Source organism: Oryza glaberrima, chromosome 2, assembly GCF_000147395.1.
Source record: "Oryza glaberrima chromosome 2, OglaRS2, whole genome shotgun sequence".
Taxonomy (NCBI): Eukaryota; Viridiplantae; Streptophyta; class Magnoliopsida; order Poales; family Poaceae; genus Oryza; species Oryza glaberrima.
Window position 1 is genome coordinate 15,890,542 of NC_068327.1, and position 10,632 is coordinate 15,901,173.

The window sequence follows — 10,632 nt, forward strand, 5'->3', positions numbered from 1 at the left end:
CCATAAATTAACCGATCAGACGTGGTTAGTTGCCGCCGCAAATATATGGCTTTTTTTATGCACCCTGTCTACGATATATAATCGAGTGCCATCATAGTGCCAGTATACCGATTTCCCTTATCATATGCCAATTAGCATGCTCAAAGTTACCCTGTTATTGCAAATTTGCAATTGAAATTCATGAGATTTGCTGGCAGAAAGTGGTCAGTTGGGTGATCAAGGCTCAGAGCTGCATCATGGAGTAGAGACTGATTCTTTTTTCATTATATCGGCCACTTCTCTCGTGTTGCTGCAACCTGCAGGTGATCGAATCGAAAGGAGAGGAAACGCGCATGCTGTTGGGTATTCATTTATTTTGATTCATATCTTATATTATGGGTCCTGATATTATTATTAGGAAGGTAAAATCTAAACTGTGAGGCCTCTCTATTTAGCTTTAACGGGAGACGGCACAGAAAGCCTACACAACGGAGAAAGCCTACACATCTATACGGGAGACAACAGAGAAAGCCTACACATCAATATAGACGCATTTCTTTTTATTCTTCTTATAAAATTTTCTCCAAAATTAATTATCCGATCTACAATCCAATTACACCATTGTGTTCGTTACAATTAAATATTTACAACAATATCTTACATGATTATATTGCGACGGAAAAATATTTATGTTTGTAAATTACTTTTATTATATATATGTAAGTTACTTTTATCATATATATAAATTACTTTTAGATTTGACTAAGTTACTTCTTATACATTCATAATGCTCTAAATTGATTATTTATATTATTGTTTTTAGTCAATTCTATAATTTGTGGTAATTTTTCGATAGACCATATTTTCTTCCATGCAACGAATTTACTTCTAATGTTGTAACAATTTACTTCCATTTTATGCTAAGTTACTTTTATGATTTATGTAAATTACTTTTAGACTTTACTGAATTTACTTTCATAAATGCATTTACTTAAAAATCTTCTCTTACACTTTGCTTGTGAATTTACTCTACATAGTTTATTATTTAAACTCGGACATAATGTAATTACTTCTAATGCTATACAGAGTTACTTCTACTGTATAGCTAAGTTACTTATAATTTAAATAAATTACTTTTAAATTAACAAAATGTTTGAATATATTCAACATAGATCTTGTTTTGTCACATATTTTATGTAGAGTACAATCATGCAAATATATCTTAAAAACAATATGTGATTTAAAAGATATAAGGTATTAAAGAGATTAAGAAAATATATACAATTGCACGTTTCAACACTAGGTGGAGTACAAACCAGCTACTACTAGCGGGACAATTAACTTTGGGCCACTTTTAAAATGTGGCAATTAATTATTTGCCACTCGTTGTCTATGACATGTGGACCCTCATGTGTCTATGACATGTGGGTCGCAAGTCATTTATCACCGTCCGTAAGAGTGGCAAATAATTAATTAATCCACCACTAGCTGTGTAGTCACGTCCAATGAAAAAAAAGATATACATTAAAGTTACTTTCTTTTTGTTATAAGTTACTTCTATAATATATGTAAATTAGTTTAAGGTTTTATTAAGTTTACTTTTATATGTCTAAGAAGTAATTTAGTGAAATCTAAAAGTAATTTAGATATATTATAAAACTAATTTCTAATTTTTCATCCAATTATAATCATGTGAGATCTTGTTATAAAGATTTAATTCTTACGAATGCAACGGTGTAATCAGATTGTAATCGGATGAGTAGTTTAAGTGAATATTTTATTTGAAGTATATGTTGATATGGTCTCTTATAGATAGAGTGGTAGCTAGTTTAGACAAACCAGCTACCACTAGCTGTGTAGTCACGTCCTATGATAAGGTGATTTTGATTCCATGAAGTCCATGTCAAGCGAGCGGGGGTGTGAAGTCCTTTGGAATTTTAGGATTTTTGGAACATGGGGATAAAAAAGAAACATAGGTGTTACACCCAAATTCGGCACTTAGTATTAAATTAAGGAAAATTGCCAAAGTTTGAAAGTCTACCGGTTTTCCTCTGAGAGGGCTGGTCTGACCACCGTATGTCGGCCGGTCAGACCGCCGCCAATGGGCCGGTCTGACCAGCGGTATGTGGCCAGTCTGACCGGCAAAATCCGAGTCAGACTCTGTTTTCGTCGAGTCTCGGGTTTCCTTGCTCAGAAAGGCATGTTTCGTGTTTCCATCTGTTTCTAGCTCGAGTTGGACGTGGAGGATGGCCTGTAGAGGGCAAGATCAACCCCTATATAAGGGACAAGGCCGGTTCATTGTAAAAAAATCAATCGAATCGTTCTTTTACTTTTGCTTCTAGTTTTAGTTTAGTTTGTCCATCTTTGTCGATTTGTGCCGTAAATCATCCGCCGCCGCTGCGAGAGTGCGACATCTCTTTGTAGGTTTGTCCTGAAAACCTTCCGTTTTGCCCACGAGATGGGTAGTTATCCATCGTTCTATCTAGATCGGCTCCGCTAGCCGGTTTAGTTTATCAAAACCCATCTTGATTTAGCTTTGGCTAGATTGAGGTGGTTGGCGACTCTAGGATCACCGCAAGGCGTTTAGGTGCTACGATCGTGCTTGTCAACTTCTCACAAAAAGTTACCAACAATAGAATTCAAAATTCATATAATTTGAGGCAATCCTAAGAAACTTTAAATCAGAATTATTTTCATAGGAATTCAATCCTATAAAATTCACATTACTGGACTAAAAGTAAATATTCCTCTCGTCTACTTTATCTTTTTATTAGTTTTACACTGAAAACTTAACATAATACTAATTGATAATGACATAGCATTTGGTTTAATATACACTTAAATGATTAAAACATGTTGATCAACGCTTGTTAAAAAGTAGCTAACGTATATACGTACTTAAAAAAAAGAGTAAAGTACACGGCTGGTTCCTAAACTTGTGGGGTGGTGTCAGTTTAGTCCATAAACTTGAAAACTGCACGTTTAGGTCCGTAATCTTGGTTTAATGTACTAGGGCGGGTCCAATCAGGGATTGACCGCGTCTGACCGCCAACGTGGCGTGCCACGTGGGCATCGATTTTGCAATCGGCCCCCTCCGCATCGAAGCCGTCGGAAATTTTACATTTTCCCCCCTCCATGCACTGTAGTAGGCGAAATCCCACTGAAATCCCCAAATCGGCTTGCTCCCTCGCAATCTCCCAAATCGGCTTGCTTTCCAGGGAGAGAGGAGAGTAGGGCGACGGCGACCGCAGCGACCTCGGCGAGCACGGCGATCATCGGCGCAGCGGGGCGAGAGGGGGCGCACCGTGGGGCTTCGCGAGGGCCGGCTCGTGACGGCCCCAACCTCGGCAAGCACGGCGATGGACCTCTCCTTCCGGGGAGAAGGAGAACAAGCGCCCGTGTATCGTGAGTACAACCCAACCCACCCAACTCATCTCTCTCTGTTTATCTTTGTGATGATTCCGTTGAGTTTAAGCATTGAAGATTGGTTTTTTATGCCATGTGACATGATATTGATATGTGCGCTAGGTGAAAAATCTAGGGTTTAGTTGTTTCTTGATTGGGTTGTGTGTTTTCTGTGGTCGTAGGCCCTGGTTCAAAGTATTTCTCTTGAGTTTCACCATGGTGGATTTTTCTGTGGTCTGGGAGTGAATCGGACTTATATTGATGGAAAAGTGGATTGGTTTGACAATGTGGACTCCCGGGAGTGGGGTAGGGTATTACACCTTCCAGATTTCATAGTTATGCTAGGTTATGATTCAGGACCAAGTTTGAAGGTGTACTGGTTGCTGCTAGGGAAGACACTAGCTGATGGTTTGAGGATTGTTGATAGTGAGGTGGAAATTAATGTAATGAATTCAGTGTGTAACAAGATTAAGAACTTTGTCATATATTTCGATCACACTGACCATGTATCAGGCCGAAACCATGAAGACATCCTTTTGACACCAGCAGCTGAGCTCCCTGAAGTTTTTAGCCCTACTAGAGATGATCATCAGGAACCAAATTTGTCAACTGATGAACATACTGCTGAGGTGAATCAAAAACCAAAAGGAATTGAAGAAGAGGAAGTTGAAGAGTATGATTTGTTTGAGGGCAGTGATGATAGCTCAGCTGATTCAGACTTTGTGGACAGTGACTATGAGTGGGAAGATGATGATGATGACCTGTTTGAGGATAATGTTTATGGTGGTGTTGTAGACATTGGTTTAGGAAAGAAAAGATTCAGTCATAAGAAGGCAACAGAAAGTAAGTTGAAGGGTAAGCAAGTTAGTACAGAAGATTACACTGGGCAAGTTTCATCAGATGATGAAGGATTGCAGTTGCCAGACAATTCAGATGATGAAGGTGATATAACCTTGAGGTTTAAGTCTTTCAATCCAGAGGACATCAACAATCCAGTGTAAGGTTGGAATGGTATTCCCTTCTGTTGAGGTGATTAGAAAGGCAATCACAGAATATAGTCTGAAGAACAGAGTTGATACCAAATTGCCTAGGAATGACAGGGAAAGGATAAGGGCACACTGTGCAGAAGGGTGCCCTTGGAATTTGTATGCATCTATGGATAGTAGAGTGAAGTCCTTTGTTGTGAAGACATATGTGGCACAGCACAAGTGCAAAAAAGAGTGGGTTCTGCAAAGGTGTACTGCTAACTGGCTGGCAGAGAAATATGTTGACACTTTCAGGGCAGACTCAAAGATGACTCTTAGTAGCTTTTCAAGAACAGTGCAGAAGGATTGGAATTTGACCCCATCAAGAAGCAAGCTTGCAAGAGCTAGAAGGCTAGCACTGAAGGAAATTTATGGTGATGAAGTTGGGCAATATAACTTGCTGTTGGACTATGGAAATGAACTTAGGAAGTCAAACCCTAGGAGCTCATTTTATCTCAGTCTAGATGACAGCAAGTTTAGCAGACTGTATTTCTCACTGGATTCATGCAAAAGAGGATTTCTCAGTGGCTGCAGACCTGTCATTTGCTTGGATGCTTGCCACATTAAGACTAAGTTTGGGGGTCAATTGCTGACAGCTGTAGGTGTTGATCCCAATGATTGCATTTTCCCAATTGCAATGGCTGTTGTGGAGGTTGAATCTTATAACACATGGAGCTGGTTCCTATAGACATTGAAGGATGACCTTGGTATTGTCAATACTTAACCTTGGACCATCATGACAGACAAACAGAAGGTATGGTCATTCTATTTGCTTGTGAATAATTTTGTTTACTCTTTACTTCATAGCTATTTCTTAAAATTCCTACTTATTGCTGTTTGTAGGGTCTCATACCAGCAGTCCAACAAGTTTTCTCTGAATCTGAGCATAGATTCTGTGTAAGGCATTTATATCAAAATTTTCAAATGCAATTCAAAGGTGAGAACTTGAAAAACCAACTTTGGGCATGTGCTAGGTCTAGTTCAGTGTTAGAGTGGAATGCTAACATGGAAATGATGAAGGACCTAAATGAGGATGCCTATAACTGGTTAGGAGAGATGTCACCAAATACTTGGGTTAGAGCATTTTTTAGTGAATTCCCAAAGTGTGACATACTACTAAACAATAGCTGTGAAGTGTTCAACAAGTATATCCTAGAGGCTAGAGAGCTTCCAATTCTATCCATGCTGGAGAAGATCAAAGGGCAGCTGATGAGTAGGTTTTATAACAAGCAGAAGGAAGCAGAGAAATGGGAAGGGCCATTCTGTACTAAAATTGGCAAGAAATTACTGAAGAATGCAGAGCATGCTAACATTTGTTATGTTTTGCTTGCTGGGAAGGGGATATTCCAAGTCCAAGAAAGGCAGTCCTCATATACTGTAGATGTCATCGGCAAGCACTGTGATTGCAGAAGATGGGACCTTACTGGTATTCCTTGTTGTCATGCCATAGCTTGCATCAGAGAGGAGAGGCTGTCTGAACAAGACTTTTCTGTCATTCTGCTACTCAATTGAGGCTTTCAAGAGTGTATATGCCAACAACATCATGCCATGTAGTGACAGGGCCAACTGGGAGAAGATGAATGGGCCACAAGTTCTGCCTCCAGCGTATGAGAAGAAAGTTGGCAGACCCAAGAAAACAAGAAGGAAGCACCCTACAGAAGTGCAAGGCAAGAATGGCCCAAAACTCACCAAGCATGGTGTAATCATCCATTGCAGTTACTGCCATGAGCCAAATCACAACAAAAAGGGTTGTCCAATGAGGAAGAAAGGGATCAAGCCCAACATACAGATCAGAAAGAAGAAGCATGTAGCTCCAGGAAGTCAAGAGCCCAGTATAACTCAGGTGAAGATTTTTTCTTTCACAAATGTGAAGCAAAATATGCTGATTACTAACCATATTATCTTGCAGGAAATGATGGGCACACAACCTGGAACAAGTACTGGATTGCTAAATGAGGTTAATGACAATATGCTCAGTGTGATGATGGCAGAGGTGCACTTCTTTTCATCTATGTATTTCCTACAACTGCACATGTATTGAATTAACTCTACCTATAAATCTAATTTTGGTTTGTTTGCAGTCTTCACAGCCCAGTCAGATAACTCAACAGCAAGGTCCATTGCCAGATTCTGTTTTCATTCAGCAAAACCAACCTTCCACAAGACCTGTTGCTCTGACCACTGCAACCAAAGAAGGAAGAGCAAAGATTACCAAGGCAAAGAAGAAGGTAGGAAGTACTACAAAGAAGAAGAAGGTAGATCTCACTCAGCAGGAAGAAGATGTTGCTTCAAGGAAGAAAAAGAGGACTTCACCAGGCAACCAGTGATGCGAAGAAGGATGCACCTGGTGGCAACTATGCACATTTTGTTCATATTAGATAGGTTTATATAGCACTTATCCCTGGTATTGTCATGTACTGAAGTTGAACAATGCACATGTCATGCCAAAAACTATGCCCTTTTGGATAGAACAGATAGGCCAACATGCCAATACTTCTGCTAGACAGTTATGGTTCTTTTATGTAAGCTGTGATACTAATTATGTCAGCTGTGGTACTGATTATGTGTTGAGGTTGAACCCTGGTATTATCATGCAATGAAGTGGCCACTTCTTTTCATATCAATTATCTCTTTGTTTCTGTCAACAATGTGCTTGCCATAATAAACTGAAACTCAAGTGCTTGCTAGACAAGTAGTCCTCATTTTTGTAACCACATTTGATACCCTGAATCCTGCTGATTACTAACCATATTTTTTTTGCAATTCAGATATAAACCAGTGAAACTACCAACATCAACATATATTTGACACACATACTGATTTAGACCCAATGAAATCAACAGAAATATACAGATTTATTCCCATTGATAGCACAAACACAAAAACCACTTGGATAACATTTAATTCACATCACTGTTCTATTAGTCAATAAGCAACACATTACATGAGTCTTTCAATTTTCTTCATCACTTCATCATAAGAACAACCAAAATACAAACTAAAACAGCAACACATAACCAACCTAGGACCAACATGTTCTTCAGTACCACTACTAATTCTCTTCCAATGGACACTGCAGTAATCAATGTCTGCTTTAATTCATCACCATCTTCCCTCTGAACTTTGATTTCATCCAATTGTCCTGCATTCTTCAAGCTTGCAGCAACTTGTGCATTTACATGTGCAGCCTCTTCTCCAGCAATTAACCCATTCTTCTTCAAATATTTCATGTATCTTTCCTCCCAAAACCAAAAGTTACACCCAGATCCATCTTTCTACACCATTAAGAACAAATGGCACCTCAAACTGAACTCAACACCACACACACCAAATTCAATCAACTATTGCTCACCTCGTGGTCAGGGCAAGTGTAGAAAATGCGATCCGGATTAATAGCTGTCTTCGATGTGCGCTTCACGACGGTTTTATTCTCGCACGATGGGCACAGGATCAACGGTACCTTCTTCCGGCGAGTACAAGCGGAGGCCGGGCTTGAAGAAGCCATGGGGGCCGCGACCAGTCCTTGGCTACCACCCGTCGTGGCCTCCCCGCCGCACTTGGTTGCCTCCTGTCGTCGCCTCGCCACCGCAGTTGCTTGCCTCCCGCCGTCGCCTCGCTGCCGCGGAGCTCACCGCTGCCGAGCGTCCAAACCCTAGACGAATTGGGGATTTTGGGGGATTCGGCGATGTACATCGGGACGACACGTTGGCGGTAAGGCACAAAGGGGGGGAAAATGTAAAATTTCCGACGGCTTCGATGCGGAGGGGGCCGATTGCAAAATCGATGCCCACGTGGCACGCCACGTTGGCGGTCAGACGTGGTCAATCCCCGATTGGACCCGCCTTGGTACATTAAACCAAGATTACGGACCTAAACGTGCAGTTTTCAAGTTTATGGACTAAACTAACACCACACCACAAGTTTAGGGATCGGCCGTGTACTTTACTCTAAAAAATAACTCAAACAATTTTTACAAATATATTATAGATAAATATATTAGTCAAATGAGCGATGCAATCTTGTACCTAGTGTTTTATGGAACATTTTGCTATAAAACTTAAGATTTTCTAAAATAAATTGTAAAACCTGAGGTTTTGTGTTACGGAAGAATTTACTCAAAAAGAATATATCCTCCTTAGAGCATCTCCAGCAGGGGTACTAAACACACAGCCCCTAAACAAAATTTGAGAGGTGATACAAAAAATTCAGGTCCAACAAAGCCCCTACTAAAGCCCCTAAAATAGGAAGGCCTCCAAATTATCCCCTCAAGCCCCCAGGCCTAGGGGCCTTCTCCCTGGCCCCTATTCCACGCGCGGGAGAGAAGTCCCACAACCGCCGAGCCGCGCGCTCTTTTTTTTTTCGCGCGAAAACTTCTGCTAGCGCCGCTGCTAAATCCTCTCCTCCGCATGCGCGCCGCCCGGATCAGCGCCGTCCTCTCCGACTGGCCAACTCCTTCCTCGCCGCACTCCTCCCCGGCGAATCATCTCCCTGGCCGGCAACCTCCTCCCTGGCGGCCTCCTGCCCTACTGGCCACCTGGCTGCCCGGCAGCCTCCTCCCTGGCGCCCTTCCTCTCGGCTGCCAGCCTGCCCGACGCCCTCCTCCCCCGCAGACCACCTCCACGTTCTGCGCCCTTCTCCCCGGCCAGCAATAGTTGAAGGTATTGCGTGATATGGAGACAGACAATGACATGTTGGTGAGCAATTTTCGTTTTCAGTGGTGAATTATAAATCTTGGTTGCGTGTTGTTGTATATGGCATTGTGCCCACACCATATTTACATGTTTGAAAATTTTGATTTTGGATTTGAATTGTGGCGTTTGAAATTGTAAATTTAACTATGGTTAAATTATACGCGTTAGAAATATTTATGTTTAATTATTGTGGTGTTAAACATAGTGTAAACAAGGATTGCATGCTAAAATAAGAGAGAAACATGAGTAGGGGCTAAGAAATAGGGGCTATTGCTAAAGTTGGAGGTATTTTTTAAGTCCTTGGGAGATGGGGGCAGCCCTCATTTAACTTTTAGGGGCTTTAAAATAAGGTCTATCGTTGGAGATGCTCTTAGTTTTTAGTTTCTCGCACTCCGCCTCCGTCGTCCGCCGGAAACGGATCCTCTGACTTTGGATGCAAAGTCACGGTCTTGCAGTTCACTTCATCCCAGCCAACCACTGCATCCAACGGCACACATCCATCTTCCTCTCATTTGCCTGCATACTGCGCGGCTCAGTTTGGCCTGCAGGCTGCAGCTCTATTTCTGTAGCCATCGGGCCGCAATGGCTTTGCTGAATTGATGTATGCTGTTGCCTGCTACTACATGCATGAACGCAAAGGTCAAGGTTGTAACCAGAACAACAGAACCTGAGGTGCAGAAGCATAAAACTGATATAAACCATTTGGAATAATTCAGAATAAGACCTAAATTTCAAGTAGCATCATTCATGCACTGCAAATGAACAATTGAGTTTTTTTTTACAGCACTATAAGGCAAAGGCTATTGTGACTAAAATAGTAGGATTGGCAAAAAAAAAACCCAAAAGTATTGCACTGAATACAAGCTCCATAAGTAAAATAATTCTTCAGTGCAAAGGTCATCAGAAATTTGAACCTGCAAAAATTTACCAACTACCCAACTAGGTACCACACTCTCGCTGGAAAAAGAAACATGTGCAACACACAAGTTCAGGGAAAAGACACATCAATAATAAAAAGGGTCTTGACTCTTGAAATCAATCTCGTTACCAATTTCGTTACATTGCTTTCTAATTGGTACTTAGACATCCATAACAACACTCAAAATTCATCACCTTATATCACCAATGACAAATAAATATTATTTCTATTTACCAGTAGGATCCATGGTGCTCTCGTTGACCCTCTTCTTCCATTTCTTCACCAAATCAGGAATTGACCGATGGTGGAAGATGGATCTTCAATTGATTGCTTCTTGCTTCCCCTGGCATTTCATTGCTTCGTTTTCTTTTAGAACTGAGAAAAAAGGAATAGACCTAGGGTGTTCTATGGACACATGTCGTCTGCACTGTGCAGTACTGTAGGCTGATATGTGGGCTCGGCATATGCAGTACTGCAGGGGATCTCAACTGCTATTCTATACTCTGGCGCCAAAACTGAGCGAGGGCTGCCTTTTTCCCTCCATTATCCAGAGCTGCACCTCTGTTTTTCCCGCGCCGACCGCGTGCTGTGCTATTGGGAGTATGCAGTCAAA